The sequence below is a fragment of the Dendrobates tinctorius genome, unplaced genomic scaffold, assembly GCF_039654945.1.
Source record: "Dendrobates tinctorius isolate UK_male_01 unplaced genomic scaffold, ASM3965494v1 ptg000159l, whole genome shotgun sequence".
Taxonomy (NCBI): Eukaryota; Metazoa; Chordata; class Amphibia; order Anura; family Dendrobatidae; genus Dendrobates; species Dendrobates tinctorius.
Window position 1 is genome coordinate 17,751,571 of NW_027361826.1, and position 17,645 is coordinate 17,769,215.

Here is a 17,645-nt window from a genome sequence, read left to right on the forward strand (position 1 = left end):
AATCGCCAAATTGAAAAAACAAAAAAAAAGAATCTAACACAGAAACCAAATGTAAACAATGGGTCGTTTTCTGACTTGCCATTACGCCACCCTTTGACATCCCCACCTACGCTGAGAATGAAGTGGGATTTTCAGTGGTGTGTCAATGTTTTTCCCTTTTAATTTTCTGCACAGTGTTGCCACCCAACAATGCAGGGAACGGCAGTCAGCCTTTTTTTTAGCTGGGGAAGACTGCAGATCCCTACGCAGAGAGAAAACCGTGAAGGGGACAGAGTACTACACAAGTGCAGTGCCTCCTCCATTGTCAGGATTACTAAGTGTAGCAAGTATTACTTATTAAAAAGACTTACAAACACTATATTTAGTTGCTATTGATTTTAATGCCGTTTGCCTTGCTTAGAGAAAAGGATTGGTAGGATGACTGGGTGCTACAGAGGACACAGATGTGGGTCGGGGTCTCTGAATACCCATGCTTGAAGGAATACTGGAGGCCATTTCACTTTCCAGGCTCGGATATCTTGGATTGGAAGACTGGAATGAACTTCTTGGGTATAAATCAAGCCCTGCAGGGCCATGAGTATTGGAAAGCTTCTCAATAGACTGTGCGGCCGCATCTTCAGTAAAGTGTTCTCTCACCTCCGGCATCACTAGACAAAAAAGATAATGTAACACTTAGTATTGTCACTGACTTATGATATATCATCACATCATTTATAAAGTTTTAGTTTAGTTTCTGCTTCCTTTGCAGTTGGACAAAATATAATGGTTATGATAAACGCAGACACGCATAGCAAAAAAACATAAAATACAAAATGCCTTTACTAATACTTTTCCTACGTAGCCATTTCTGCTAGCTTGAAAATATTCTCCTCTCTGGCCATGTAACTAGCACATATTTATTTTCACCTCACTGGGCAATGCCTTTCCTATACGTTCTTATCCTAGAGAACAGACATCAGTATGAATACCATCACGATTATAAAAATGCTCATGGCAGACAACTGTGACCAAGGCCTCATCCCCTTAGCGGTGTGAGTTTCTTCCTATCATACCATATTTCTGATTGCACAGTTCTGTGCAGGGTTCCGTATCCTGGACCAAATGCTGATACACAACATTAGTCACTTGCATGCACACATGGCTTCACTGAAATGCAGTACTGCCATATTCTGGATCTGTATGATATGGATACTGTGCAAAGTTGTGTGTATGAGATATTGGATTATTGCTGGAGAGTAGAGGACAACTAGAATAATATGAGAGAAGTAATTACGGCACTCGGCAAGCTGCATAAAAAATAATAATAATAATTTTTTTATTTATATTGCGCCAACATATTCCACAGCGCTTTACAAACATCATCATCGCTGTCCCAGATCACTATGTCTTTGGAGTGTGGGAGGAAACCCATGCAAACACAGTGATAACATACAAACTCCGTACAGATGTTGTCCGTGGTGGGATTTGAACCCAAGACTTCCAGCACTGCAAGGCTGCAGCACTAACCACTGAGCCACTGTGCTGTTGAGATCACAAGATAGCTACATTGCTATTCCTGGCTAATGTGTGTGTTAGAACTGAGTCATCTACTTATGTAACTGATAAAATAATTTATGTAACATGTAAAAAATTCTGGTTTAGGACCAATATAATCTATTTATATAATTGCTTTGTAATGTTTTCATTTCCTGTTCTGTCCAGATGTCACCATATCCCAGAATTCCAAGCGCAGGCAGTTCACTGACCGCCATATTGAGACACTCAAGTGATGGGTGTCTCAATATGGAAACTGCTGCTGGTACCAACCTATTGCGCGATACCACCAGCGGAACACCGTCGCACCACACACACTCTATATGCCGTGCGCACCACACACTCACACTCATACTCACATTCACACACACACAGACTCTCACTCACACTCACACACATACACTCACACACACACACTCACTCATACACTCACTCACACACACACACACTCACATAGCCTCTTGCGCGGTACCACCAGTGGAACACCGTCGCACTGTGCCTGCGTGAATTCCGCGCAGGCACAGTGAATCGTTTGGCTGATCCCGGAGGCAGATGCGCGACATGTCTACAGGCAGAGGAAGCCGGTCACATTAAAGGGGTTTTCCCACTATCCAAAAAAGATCATTTTAAAAATTGTCTGTGTCTGACCGTGTACGGAGCATACGACATCTCCTGTGCATGGGAGGAAGCAAAAGACAATACTGACGTTACAGCAGGAGATCGCAGAGGATACATTTTGTGAGGTAAAATATTTCATTGACTGGTTTTAAATAATATTTTATCTCACAAAATGTATCCTCTGCGATCTCCTGCTGTAATGTCAATATTGTCTTTTGCTTCCTCCCCTGCCCAGGAGCTGTGGTATGTTCTGTACACGGTCAGACACAGGGGTGAGAGAGACAAAGCACAGGGAGGAGACAACTCAAACGGGACAGCACATGAGGGGAGAACACAGAACAGGAAGGAGTGAGACAGCAGACAAGGGGGATAGCACATGGGGTAGACAGGTCAAAGAAGAGAGCACAGATGGGAGAAGTCAGCACATGGGGAAAGAGAGAGTGGATAGGTGGGTGAGCACATGAGGGGGAGAGATTCTCAATGCTGCAAAGCCTACCCCCATTGTGATATTTCCGCCCTCCCGATGAGAAAGCATTGGGCCTCCATCTAGTATTTAAGAATTGCTAAACTAAATGGTTGTCCGATGCAAAAAAATATATACAGTCATGGCCAAAAGTTTAGAGAATGACACAAATATTATATTTTCACATGATCTGCTGCCCTCTGTTTTTTCTGTGTGTTTGTCAGATGTTTTTATCACATACAGAAATATAATTGCAATCATATTATGAGTAACAAAAGGTTATATTGACATTTAGAATGAGTTAATGCAGCAAGTCAATATTTGCAGTGTTGACCCTTCTTCTTCAGGACCTCAGCAATTCTCTCTGGCATGCTCTCAATCAACTTCTGGATCAAATCCTGACTGATAGCAGTCCATTCTTGCAAAATCAATGCTTTTATTTTGTCTGAATTTGAAGGTTTTTGCTTGTCCACCCGTCTCTTGATGATTGACCACAAGTTCTCAATGGGATTAACATCTGGGGAGTTTCCAGGCCATGGTCCCAAAATCTCTATGTTTTGTTCCCTGAGCCATTTAGTTATCACCTTTGCTTTATGGCAAGGTGCTCCATCATGTTGAAAAAGGCATTGTTGATCGCCAAACTGCTCTTGGACGGTTGGGAGAAGTTGCTCTTGGAGGACATTCTGGTACCATTCTTTATTCATGGCTGTGTTTTTAGGCAAGATTGAGAGAGAGCCCATTCACTTGGCTGAGAAGCCACCCCACACATGAATGGTTTCAGGATGCTTGACAGTTGGCATGAGACAAGACTGGTGGTAGCGCTCACCTGGTCTTCTCCGAATAAGCCGTTTTCCAGATGTCCCAAACAATCGAAAAGGGGTCTCATCAGAGAAAATGACTTTACCCCAGTCCTCAGCAGTCCACTCCCTGTACCTCTTGCAGAATATCAGTCTGTCCATGATGTTTTTTCTGGAGAGAAGTGGCTTCTTTGCTGCCCTCCTTGAGACCAGGCCTTGCTCCAAAAGTCTCTGCCTCACAGTGCGTGCAGATGCACTCACACCTGCCTGCTGCCATTCCTGAGCAAGCTCTGCACTGCTGGTAGCCCGATCCCGCAGCTGAAACACTTTTAAGAGAGGGTCCTGGTGCTTGCTGGTCTTTCTTGGGCGCCCTGGAGCCTTTTTGGCAACAAGGGAACCTCTCTCCTTGAAGTTCTTGATGATGCGATAGATTGTTGACTGAGGTGCAATCTTTCTAGCTGCAATACTCTTCCCTGTTAGGCCATTTTTGTGCAGGGCAATGATGACTGCACGTGTTTCTTTAGAGATAACCATGGTTAACAGAAGAGAAACAATGATGCCAAGCACCAGCCTCCTTTTAAAGTGTCCAGTGGTGTCATTCTTACTTAATCATGACAGATTGATCTCCAGCCCTGTCCTCATCAACACCCACACCTGTGTTAATGGAGCAATCACTGAAACGATGTTAGCTGGTCCTTTTAAGGCAGGGCTGCAATGATGTTGAAATGTGCTTTGGGGGATAAAGTTAATTTTCTAGGCAAATATTGACTTTGCAAGTAATTGCTGTTAAGCTGATCACTCTTTATAACATTCTGGAGTATATGCAAATTGCCATTAGAAAAAATGAAGCAGTAGACTTTGTAAAAATTAATATTTGTGTCATTCTCTAAACTTTTGGCCATGACTGTATATATATCAAAGTTTCCATTTATAAAACATTTTTATAACTCTTTGCAATTTAAAATTCCCCAGGCATCCCCACTTCTGGTTGTAACTATTGTTTATAGGATGTGATGATAATCTGTTTGAAACTCCCAGAAAGCATAGGAAAGTCTCAAACAGAATGGCAATCCCATAACATCCACTCCAGGTGCAGACCCACTGCTTTTTCTGCCCTTCCTTCTTCTCAATGTGCAGTATCTAGTGTCACAGGTGCAATCCATGCCTGTGCCAAGCAGAGTGCTTGTCTTTACCGAACATGCGGTGCGCTTTAGGCATTTCTGGAGATATATTTTCTTGTATATCTTTTTACAATTTATCATCATGATCTTAGATGTGTACATAAACTAAGTAAATTAATGAAATACGATATTATGACATTAGTAGTGAAAATCAATAGCACAAACTCATGATGGCTAACTAATATCCATCTATATATTACTGAGTAGGTAGTGCTAGTGCTATTATTCCCTCTCTACTCTCTATAACAACTTTATTTTTTTTACTTATTTCCTGTCTGATAATGTTTTGTTTGAGAACCCAAAGTACATGCTGAAAAACTCAAACGAGATGGCAATCAGGGGGCAAAGGCTGTAGTGTCTGCCTCGATCCTGAAATGAAGCATCATCAGTGGTATCCATTTCATGGGCTGGGTTAGTCCCTGCTCTACTGAGCATGTATCAGTTGTCAATTCCGATGTATGCTCAGTAGAATCTTGCCAATGTTCTTTTTAATTCATAGTGACAGTGCGCTCCCTCTGATGAGAAGTGTTGAGCCGACAAGTGAGCACACTGTCAGTGAGCTTTAAAAAGAATATTGCACATTGATAAAATTCTACTAAATATTGTAAGCATATGTCACAATATTTTTTTCAATGCACAGCGACAATGCGCACCCTCTAATGAGAAATGATGAGGCGGCAAGTGAGCGCACTGTCAGTGTACATTGTAAGGAAGTAAAAAGAAATAAAGCAGTTAGCGCAGTGAGAGAACAATATGGAATTTTTAATTAAAGTATATTCCAAAATAGATCAGATTATTACATTAAATAGACAGACATTTATGATTAAAATAAATGTTAGTTTTGGACCACTCCATTAAACATTGTTAGCAGCACCTGTCACAACCTACATGTTAGTGTTTCTAAAATAGAGGTTTCAGATACAAAAAAAAGTCCTCTCAATAAGAACCCAGGAGTAGAGTTCGAAAAGCGTAGAAAAAAAAAATCAGAGGATATTCTGTACTGCTGGATTTTAACCATGTGAAATAAACTTTGATGTTTTTTTAGAGCGATCCTTTTTTCAAGTATAGTATGAAAGTAATTGACCGTTCACTGTATGGCAGTATATTCAAAGTTAGTTGGGCATTCACCTGAGCGTGTGTGTAGATTCTGTCCATAAGTATCAATTACATTTTTTACTTGCTCAAAGTTTAAGCAGTTTAATAAAATCTTTGCTCTGTAAATGACACCAAACTGCATAATAAATTGCAGAAAGTCCCTTAAAGGCTTTTTAGATATATTAAAAATAAAAAAAAATCCGTCCGTACAAGAAAAACAAACAATCATTAGAATTTCCCGTCTGTTCTCATAACTAAACTGTGAACTGTTGATACCGTCCTCGGGCAACTATTTCATAATCTAATAATTCAAGTCGATTCTCTTGATTCATGTGAAAATGTGTCCTTAATTAATTTCTGCAGTGCCCCATGGAGCAACAATCTAAATCGACTATAAAGTCTGTCCTAAAACTCTGGCAGGCCTTTCCGCATGCTAAATATTTATAATGTCTCCACTTAAGCTACTTTTACTCTAGAGAGACTGAGAATCTCTATTAAATCATTATGAACAAAGCAAGCCTTCCTTGCCGGATCATTTTGGGAGGAAGATAACATTACACTATGCCTTTGATTTTCTAGGATGACTTCTGTAGTACAGAAATCCCAGGATCATGTTGACAAAAATATTACAAATATTTCGCCCGAGCTGGCAATGTTGAAGTCAAATTTTATCATTTGATGGAAACTTGAAAAATAAAGGCAAGACGAACGTACAGACGAAATCCCCCAAAGAGCTGATAACTCAAACTTCTGAGACTCCAGGAAATGTCTGTGATGGCAAAGAACAGGAATATTCTAGGATCTGATGTCAATATTAATTTCTTATGCCAAGTATACCATCCTTGTACCAATGCCACAATGAATTTGTGGTGAGGTTTCTTCTCTGCAACACAATATGTTATTCAATGTGGATACTTCGTAAAAGACCCGCAGCCATTCACATGATGAATAGAAAACATAAGCGCTTACTGCCAAAGTGATGGTTGCGGTAAAGATGTAATGCTACTTTCACACATCAGGTTTTCGGCGTCAGGCGCGATCCGGCGTCGTGCCGGAACGCCGGATCCGGCAAATGTTTAGTAAAACCGGATGTGACGGATCCGGTTTTCTGCCGGATCCGTCTTTTTCTTGACAGACAAAACCGGATCCGTCTCATCCGGTTCATCCGTTTTTCTATCCGTTTTTCGACGGATTACGCCGGATCCGGTTTTTAAAATTGACCCTTGTGGCCTTCCGAACGGGATTGGCTACTGGAAAACTATATATAGAGTGTTCCTACAGCCCTTCTTTGACAGGTTGTCGAGGAGAAAGTGCAGGTTGGAGAGAAGAGCAAGTTACTGGCGAAGATGGATGTTGTCATTGGAAATATTTTGAAGAATTTGGCGGATTTTATAGCGGAGGCGAATCGTTTGAGGGTGATTGTTCTGGAGAAGGAGAGAGCGAGACAGCAGCGCATCAGGCATCGTAGACGACGTTTGTGGATCCACCCCATCACAGCCAAGAGAATGACGCGTGGGGTCTATTCTACACTTTGCATGGACCTTCGACGAAACCCGGATAAATTTTTTGGATATGTTAGGATGAAAATGGAGAATTTTGATTACTTGGTGGAGCGCATTGCACACCTCATAAGAAAAGCGGACACCTATTGCCGCTTCTCTGTTTCACCCGCAGAGCGTCTGATGGTGAATTTAAGGTAAGCCACATTTATTGGATGTGATCGCATCAGAGCACACTTTCACTGCAATCTTGTTGGTGGTAGTTTGTATCTCCAAGTGTTATAGCTCAGTTTTGGTATGTAATGCTGTGATTTAAAACTAATTGATTGTTTTTTAATTCCCCACAGATTTCTTGCAACTGGAGAATCCCTTTCGTCACTGCATTTCCAGTACAGACTCGGGATTTCCACCATATCTGGAATTGTGAAGTACACATGCCGTGCACTGTGGGACTCCTTAGCTGAAGAGTTTAAACCAGAGCCCACAACAGAGAGGTGGCTTGAAATTGCTGACAAGTTTCAACAGATATGTCAGTTTCCCAACTGCTTGGGCGCTGTGGACGGGAAACATATCCGCATTGTAAAGCCAGCTGGATCGGGATCGGAATATTTCAATTACAAGAAATATTTTTCAATTGTCCTCATGGCCATCGCTGACGCGGAATACAAATTTATTACGGTTGATATTGGGGCCTATGGCCGCTCCAATGACTCTCAAGTTTTCAAACTGTCTGCCATGGGGCGTAAACTGTATGGAAACACCTTCCAGTTCCCACCACCTAGACCGCTGCCGCAAACATCTGGTCCACCTATGCCATTTGTCTGTGTAGGGGATGAAGCCTTCCAGCTGTCAGAACACCTTTTGAAACCGTACTCTAGCAGAGGATTGACAAGACCAAAACGCATTTTTAATTACCGCCTCACAAGAGCAAGAAGAATGGTTGAATGTACCTTTGGTATTCTGACAGCCAAATGGCGGGTCCTATTGACTGCGATCAACCTCAAGACAGAAACTGTGGACGAGGTGATCAAAGCATGCGTGGTACTCCACAATTTTGTTATCTGCAAGGAACCCATTTCCATTGAGGACACCTCTGAAGAAACCACCTTGCAAGATTACCAGGACATTACCACTAGAAGTTCTGTGACGGTTTCAGTAATGAGGGACAATTTTGCACTATACTTTATGTCACCTCAAGGCAGAGTACACTGGCAGGATGACAGAGTGTGAAAGATTTGTGCCCTAACCAAACTTGTGTACCTTCTGTACCAACAGTATATACCTTTGCCAACCAAAGTTGGCTATCTTGTCATGGTCTCTATTTTTAGCTTTAGGCCACAGGTGTGTACCTGGTTGTGTTTTATGCAAAGTATTTCACCTTTTAACAAAAGTTGTGTACATTGTTAGGAAATCACCAACAATAAACACAACTTTTTAGGTGAAATACTTTGCTTCAAACACAACCAGGAACACAACTGTGGCAAAAAGCTAAAATTTACCCACAGTTATATACCTAGTTTTGAATACCATTTCACCTTTTAAATACCCTGTATTTAACCTTTTTCGCCGCAGAAAGAAATGACAGACAACCAGTGTAAAATAATTTAACTTTTATTGAAAAATGTTTTTTTTAGTAAACTTTTTTAAAATTTTAATAAACTTGTTTAATAAAGCTTTGAAACCATAAAACTGGTCATTTTTATTTAAATACACACATTATAAATCTGTGTAGTGTGTGGTGGAAATACTGCTGGAGGGGCTGCGGAACACTTCGACACTGGGAGTGTGGAGAGAGGAATGGGATCGTGGTGGGGAAGGAACAGTTAGAGGTGAAGGTGTGGAAAAAAATACAGAATGGGTGGACATGTGGGAAGCAGAAGAGGTGGTGGGTTGTGGAGTGGAGGGTTGGGCAGGGACTGTAGGAGCAGATGATGTTGATGGCAAGTTGTATGGGGAAGGAGTTTGGTACGGGGCAGGTTGCTGGAAGTGGGGAGATGTCTGGTACGGGGCAGGTTGCTGGAAGTGGGGAGATGTCTGGTACGGGGCAGGTTGCTGGAAGTGGGGAGATGTCTGGTACGGGGCAGGTTGCTGGAAGTGGGGAGATGTCTGGTACGGGGCAGGTTGCTGGAAGTGGGGAGATATCTGGTACTGGGGAGGTTGCTGGTACTGGGGAGTTTGCAGGTACTGGGGAGGTTGCTGGTACTGGGGAGGTTGCTGGTACTGGGGAGGTTGCTGGTGCTGGGGAGGTTGCTGGTGCTGGGGAGGTTGCTGGTGCTGGGGAGGTTGCTGGTGCTGGGGAGGTGGATGGTGCTGGGGAGGTTGCTGGTGCTGGGGAGGTGGATGGTGCTGGGGAGGTTGCTGGTGCTGGGGAGGTGGATGGTATGTAATAGGAGGGGGAGGATGGAAAGTGGCTGGAGGGGGTGTAGATGTAATAGGAGGGGGAGGATGGAAAGTGGCTGGAGGGGGTGTAGATGTAATAGGAGGGGGAGGATGGAAAGTGGCTGGAGGGGGTGCAGGTGGAGGAACTACTGTGGTGGGAGGAGGAGGTTGGGAGGTAACTTGCTGGAGAGCAGCGTGGCATGAATGCATTACATGCATCTGCTGGGCAGGAGAGAGCGTTTCCATGCGCTCCACAACAGACCTGAAAAAGGTGTGGTTTGGCGAAGATCTTGCTTCTGAATGCATGGTTTGCAGAAGTGTCTTCACCTCCAGAATGCTGGAGTTGATCTGCTGATAGCCTGCGGAGATTTGCTCTGACAAGACTTTTAGACAGTTCTGGAAAGATGCATTCAGATGCAAGAACTCTGGCGCATAAGTCTTTTCCTGACCCCTCTGCCGCTGCCGCCCAGTACCCGCAGGTGTACTAGAGGTGGCAGGGGCAGAAGGGTGGGGTAAAGGGAAAGCGATCTCCTCACCAGCAGCTTCATGTAATGTAGGCGGCCACGATGCTCCTGTGCTGGTGGATGGGACAGATGGGTCGAATGTGTGGGAAGGCTGGGAAGGTGCAGATGTACCGGGGCGGTCGAAGTGTCCCTCGGTGCCGGTCTCCTCAGGGATCGCCTCAGAAGGGTCCAATCGTGCAGGCTCCCGAGTGCTGCTCACCGTGCTGTGGAATAAAGAGAAAAAAAAACAATTAAAATAGTGACATGGTATGGCCCTGGCTGAAAAAAAAAAGTTACATCTAAACATTTTTTTGTCACATGTGGTGTGTAATATTTACCTTCTGGTGAGCATTGTCTCCCGGAGGAACGACAGGGCTCGTGCGTACTTGTACTTGCTCCTGCGTCCTCCAGATCCACTCTGGGCCCGCATCTCTTTATTGAACTCCTTCTTGAAACGATCCCTCACAGACCGCCACCACTTCACAATTCTCTCCCCTGAAACGAGAAAGGACAAAGTGGTTAGTATACAACATCAGTGTTTCCCAAACTCCAGTCCTCATGGTCCCCAGGGGTCATGTTTTCAGGATTTCCAAAGTAAATAGAAATCCTGAACACATGATCCGTGGGGACCACGAGGACTGGAGTTCGGGAAACACTGGTTTAAATCAAGCAACCGGTACTGTATATACTTACGCTCTTTAATCTGGGCCCGAGCTTCGAGGTCCTCCCAGCGGTCCACAAGGAGCGAACAGATTTCCTCCCAGAGTCGTCGGGTAACGATCAGGTCAGCGTGGCGGCGGTCAGCCATATTCCAGAGCGGCTCCCTTTCTCTGACGAGATCGATGAGGCGGTCCACATCAATCCCTCCATCCTCACCGTCAGAGTCGGGAGCACGCTGTGAAGGCTGTTAAAGAAAAAGACAAAAATAACATAATTAGCCTCCACAAAAGAAATGAAATAAAAAGTGCAAAAAAAACAAAGCAAAAATATTTATACTTACACGCTGGTGACCGCCGCGTTGCTGTCGCCGACGACCCTGGGAGGCACTGCGAGGACCACTTGGCCGAGCACCAGATTGGGAAGACTAGAGAAGAAAACAAAAAATGTTATGTCTTTGGATGTAGGCATTTGTTTGCTGTGTGTGGTCTGCAGAACATTGTTTTCTATGTGTTGTGTGTAGTGTGATGTTGTGTTTCTGCGTTTGATGCAAAAAACTTACCAATTGTGAGCCCACTCCAAGTGTCTGTCCACCCCTTCCTTCTTCTTCTGGGAGCTCCTCTTCATCTTGTGATTCCTGTTTTGAAATAAAAGGCAATGAATACACATATATTACAGAGATGATGGATTTTGGAAATAAAAACTTACCGTCAAACGCTGACGATGCGAGGGAGGGCTCCCAGAAGATGTGCTGTCTTCCTCATGGCCAGACTCCATGGCTGTGGGTGGTGTTTCTGCTGCTGCCATTGCTGCTGCTGCTGCTGCATCTATTGGGTGGCTGTTGAATAAAGAGAAACAAAGGGCCAATGAATATCTTGATATTCCATAGCCCTAGTTTGGAGGAATGGGGGATTTGATAATTACCGTCTCTCATCTGCTGCTGGACTCCCCTCCCGTTGTTCAGCATGCTGCTCCATTTGGGGTGGTGCTGATGGTGCTGCTGCTGCAGATGTCTGCTACCTTCTCCTGCTCCTGGTTCTTGGCTTGGGTGGCATGTTGGGTGTGGCTGAGGGTCCCATTGTCTTGCTTTTATATATGTCCTGTGGGCAGAGCTACTGAGCATGCTCAGACCAAAGAAACCGGATCCGGCCGCCGGATCCGGCTATCGCCGGATCCAGCGCATTGCGGCGCTCATAGGCTTTCATTGTATGAAAAAGCCGGACACGCCGGATCCGGCGTGTCCGGCTTTTTCGCCGGAGACAAAAAACGTTACAGTAGCTGTTTTTTCCAGACGCCGGATCGCGTCACATTGCCGGATCCGGCGAAAATCGGATGAAACGCATGGCCATCCGGCTCGATCCGGCTCTAATGCAAGTCAATGGGGGGGAAACCGGATCCGGCATTGCATTTCGCCGGATCCGTTTTTAGTCAAAAGCGCCGGATCGCGCCTGACGCCGAAAACCTGATGTGTGAAAGAGGCCTTATATTGTCTCATGCTTGACACAAATCACTACTCATTCCATAAAATATACGGGTCACCTTAGGCTCAGGCTAGTATTGTTTAGGAACACAGCTGTATAGTATTTTTTTATACATTTATTTCACATCAACCCCTTAAAATGAGTCTGTCATGAGGTTTTTGCTACCTCCTCTGAGAGCAGCATAATGTCGAGAAAGAGACCCTGATTCCAACGATGTATCACATAGTTTACTGGATGCAGCAGTTGTGATACAATCTGAGTTTTTAGAGGTAGCATGTAGCAGAGCTCAGAAAGCTAACCATGCCCACACTACAGCTTTCTATGTACATTGTATATTGACAATAAGCTGCTTATCAGATGAGAGGGTGTGGTTGGACTAGTTGGACTATAGCTCTTGGGAGCTGTAGTCCAGGCAGTGATAGCCTACTCTTGATAAAACAATAATTGAATGGAAACAGCATCACTCAGCCTAATAAGTGACACAACCTGAAATCTGTGTCTCAGCCCCTACTGTTGTGAGTTCATTCTCTGGTCCACCAGTAGTGAGTTCTCCTCCCAGACTCCCTCTGGTGGTAACAGGAGGTAGTGAGGCTGATTTAATACCACCTGATAATGAGGATGACGATTGGACCTCAGGAATCTTAGACTGGATTTAAGACAGCCGACGCCCTAAGTCAGTGCTGGTGATTGCTTCAGGCTGCTCAGGTCTTTGTTTTCAGCTCTGTTCCAGCCTTCTCAAAGCTAAGTGTTTTTGCTAATGTTCACACTTGATTTTGTTGGTCTATTCAGTTTTTTGTGTGTTCAGCCAGCCCCAGCGGGGGCTGTGCTGAATTTCCACTCTTATTTATCTGTTTTTGCCAATTTGCTTTGTAGTCCTTTATTAGATTGGCCTCTTTTTTGCTCTGTCTCAGAATATTTCAGAGTGCTGATATAGTGGGAGAAGTCTAGTGACTTCAGCGTTAATTTTGTTACCAGACATGTTGGACATTATTTTTGTAGGGTTTTTGGCAGATTGCAGACAGTGTCTTTCCTTTCCTATCCTTTATAGTTAGTTTGGCCCCATCGTTTGCTCAGCCTATTTTCCTGCCTGTGTTTGTGTTTTCATCTTGTTTCACCATCAATACATGTGTGGGGGCTATCTATTCCTTTGGGGTCTGCTCTGGGGCAGTTAGTTTTCCCCTTTTCTTGCTTTAGGCTTATGTAGTCCTCCGGCGGTGACGAGGTGTCTAGGTCATCGTAGGAACACTCCACTGCTACTGCTAATTGTGTGGATAGGATCAGGGATCTGCAATCTGTATAGTTACCAACCTCTCTGGTTTTCTGGGACTTGGCCATTTATTGTCCTCCTCGGTGACCCATTCATAACACCCTACCTTACGTTGCCCTCAGATTACATAGCAAAACCTACTGACAGATTCATTTTGAAGGTAATCTGTCAAAAAAAAAACACCCATGCCAAATTGTTTATATGGTCATGTTGCTCACTGAAAGACAATGTGATCCTCACATGTACTTATCTATTGCTCCATGACTGAAAAATTGCTAATTCACATGAAAATGAGTCTTAAAGGGAATCTGTCACCAGGTTTTTACCACCTAATCTGAAAGCAGCATGAGGTAGGGACTGAGGCCCTGATTCCAGTGAGGTGTCACTTACTGGGCTGCTTGCTGTAAATTTGATAAAAAAGTTATCAGCAGGAGATTATCACTAGAGGACTCGCAATCCTGCTGCCAGGTAGTCCTCAATATGCATGAGCTCTGTATTACCATGCCCCCACCAGTTACCCTGTTGCATAGATTGAAGAAATGATCTACGTCCATCAAGTTCAAACTTTCTACACCAATTGTACACTTTGTCAATGATTGGCTGCTGTCTGCCTATGCAAAGTGTACACAGAAATCTGCCAATCAGTGGTGTGGGTGGGGTTATACAGAGCTCCGCATCCGGAGAACTGGTAGATCCGCAGCAGATAAAACAATGATTTGATCAAAACTGCAGCAAGCAGCCCAGAAAGTGATACATCACTGGAATCTAGTTTTCTACCACTACATTAAGCTACTATCCTATGGGGTAGCAAAAACCTGGTGACAGATTCCCTTTCAGTGCTTGTTGAGTGTCAAACACTTCCCAATCCTTTTACTTATGATCTATGAAAAAAAAAAACACAAAGGGCTTAGGCCTCTTTCACACATCAGTTTTTTGCCGTCAGGCGCGATCCGGCTTTTTTTTGTAAAACTGGATCTGGCAAAATGCAATGCCGGATCCAGTTTTTCCCCTTTGACTTGCATTAGCGCCGGATCGCGCCGGATGGCATTGCGTTTCATCCGTTTTTTGCCGGATCCGGCTACTTGTCTCATTCCGGCGTCTGGAAAAAACAGCTACTGTAACGTTTTTTGTCTCCGGCGAAAAAGCCGGAAGCGCCGGATCCGGCGCTTCCAGCTTTTTGCTACAATGAAAGTCTATGGGCGCCGGAATGCGCCGGATCCAGAAAAAGACTGATCCAGCCACCGGATCCGTTTTTTTATGTCTGCGCATGCTCAGATCCAATTGGCCAGCCCCCAGGAAACAGATATAACCTGCTAGACAGATCCAGCAAAAAAACGGATCCGTTTCTACAGTTCTCCAAAATTTATGCCGGATCCGTTTTTTCTAAAAATAGCCGGATCCTGCCTGACGGCAAAAAACTGATGTGTGAAAGTAGCCTTAGGGCGCAGCTATTGTGCTAAGAAAAAAAAAAATATTGACAAAAATTAAAAAAACATTTTTAACACAAAAAACTGATTTAAACAATAGCTCATTTTCTGATTACATCATACCTTGAAGATTACTACACATAGGACCGTAATGCAAACACATATTTTTGTTTTTTAGGGTTAATGCTGCAGTATAAAGATCTAGCAAAGATTACACTGCAGCAGTGGCATGGTACAACATGGGTAATTTCTATAGGCACCAGTTAATTGACTTGGCACATGGCTCATAGTTGCACTATGCAAATAGTGTAGCTACTGCATCAACTGTAGCTCATGTGATTTTTTTAGCGCATTTTCAATCATTTATATATGTACAATATTGGTTTACATTTGTAGAAAACATAGAATTCTTGCATAAATTTCTTTAAAAAGTTACAAAACTTTATAGTAACTCAGAGTGGCGCTAAAAATTTGCAACTTTTGGTGTTCTCACCCCAGTTATTCCAGGCTCCACCAAAATGGGACTTTGGCACAGCGGGGACATGACGCCACCACTTGTCAAATTCATGACAAGCTGTGGCTTTCCTAATGCCAGAAATCTCACTCCAGTTCCTGACTGGAGTAAGATTTTTGGCGTGGCGCTGGAGACTATCCAGATTCATGAATATGTGTGCACCTCCTAATGAATCAGGAGTATCTGACTCTATCATGCCCCCTCATCAAGACCAGTGAGAACATCGCCGGTCTTGATGAATTGGGGACAAGGTCTCTACAAAAACAAATGTAGTCAACAGTTCCATTCCACAAAAATATTTCAAATAATATACATGAACTCACCTGAACTTAAGAAGGGGTTTGCTCTGTAATGTGGTCGGTGTGGTGCAGTTGACAAAGGACCAGAGGGCATTGTGGGTTGGTTAAGTTCATTAGAAGCTATATGTGACAGCTTTGGACTTGCACTAGTTGGATTGTTTCTCATTGGCTTGTTAGGCATTGGGACATTAAATTCAAAGCCTATAGATCCTTGTGGCTCTGGCACAGAATCTCTTACTGTTACTGGAAGATTTTTGGTTTCATCTCCCCAAGGACACAAGGCAGCATTTGCTGGTGTTGACAGCGAAGCCGTAGGTGCTGGTGAAGCATTTATCCAAGGGATTGTATGATGTTTTGGCAATGTAATGGGACTTTTTACATGTGGAACTGTGAAATCAGATGGAATTGGCTGACTGGAGACTGGGTAATCTATTTTCTTCAGCTCATCAGCCCAAGTGACCTTTTTTGCTTGACAGCTTTTGCTGGGTTTGGTTTCCTTGGTGTCTTTCATGCTTTTGGTACTATCCACAGCTGTGTTTCCATGCATTTGTTTTGGGAAAGACTTGAGTATAGAAGATGGCACTGGTTGAAGTATTGTATCTTCAGTGTCTTTTTTGCCTTTTACAATAGCTGATTGGCATCTTGATTCTTTGAGATCTAAACAAAAAAAGAAATAAGTATAAACATAATTTCTCACATTTGATGCTACTTGTCATGCCCTCAGCCGCAGGCCCGGTTTCCGCTGCACAGGGAGACCGGCGCCTATCTCACAACTCCACTGGTGCTACTCACCCGTCCATGGCACCAGACGATCAGCGGCCCCTTTCTCTGCTAAGAACCTGCATCCTCTTGGCAGGTCTCCTGGTTATGCTCTTAGGAGACGCGCCCCGCTTCCTGCACATACTTAGAACAGCAGGGCACCTGTTTTCTATTAGGGCTGCCTGTGCTGTGATGTTCTGTGCATATAAAGCATCCTCCCCTAGAGGAAGGTGCCTGAACAATGTGTTTATTCTGTGGGATTGTAGTTTCCCATTCTGGCCACCGTCTCCTGAGCTCTGCATGCTAAGACTAGTGTTGTGTTTTTACTAATTACTCTGTCTCCTCAGAATCCTCTGCTGGCAGTTCCCTGTCCTAGATCCTTCTGGACTCTCCGGTTTCTACCCCAGGCTGACCAAGGCTCTTTTCTCGGGACCATCCAGATATCACTGCCGGCTAGATCAGCCTTTCTGAGATTATACAGAGCTTCTGGGATTCTCGCCACCCCCTCTATACGGTCTGTACGGGTCATCTTTCTGGTCTGGGTATGGCGGCATTAAGGTCACCTGGTGTTGCGACGGGGGAGTCCCTGTATAGGGGTACACCTTGCCCAGTTCTCCACTACGTGGTTCTGTGTTGTGGTCCAGAGGGTTCTTCCCTCTGGCACCTTTTCTGTTTGTTTGCTTCCTTTAATAAACATCCTTGGTTTTTTGAAGCTTATTCTCCTGTCTCTTGTGTATCGGGTATACAGCTACCACTGCACCACCAGTGGTCTAGTGAGTCCACTATACATCTTCACGCCCTGTGGGGTAACACTAATTCATCTAAATACTTGAAGAAGATCTAGTTTATCAGGATTAGGGTTGTAACTACAGAGATGCTGAGGCTGAGATCATATCTGGGCGTTGAAGGAGCTTGGAGGAACCAACAAGGCTCTTTCTATTCATATGTGAAGACCAGTAGTGAACTTTCAATGTGATAACTTTAATCCCTTTACCCCCAAGCCTGTTTTCACCTTCATGATCAGGACACATTTTACAATTCTGACTAGAGTCAATTTGTGGCAATAACTCTGGAAAGCCTTAACAGATCCCAGTAATTCTGAGAATATTTTCTCTTGATGTATTGTACTTAGTGTTGAGCATTCCGATACCGCAAGTATCGGGTATCGGCCGA

General features: G+C 44.0%; 1 long non-coding RNA gene across 1 annotated transcript; it reads right to left on the minus strand.

The window, feature by feature from the left end:
* Positions 1-370: 370 nt before the first annotated feature.
* Positions 371-16,605, minus strand: LOC141052249 (uncharacterized). The gene is made up of 3 exons (XR_012220768.1): positions 16,506-16,605; positions 15,738-16,370; positions 371-647 (listed from the first exon to the last, which is right to left on the minus strand). It is a non-coding gene; the product is annotated as an uncharacterized lncRNA (long non-coding RNA).
* Between the last annotated feature and the right edge of the window lie 1,040 nt (positions 16,606-17,645).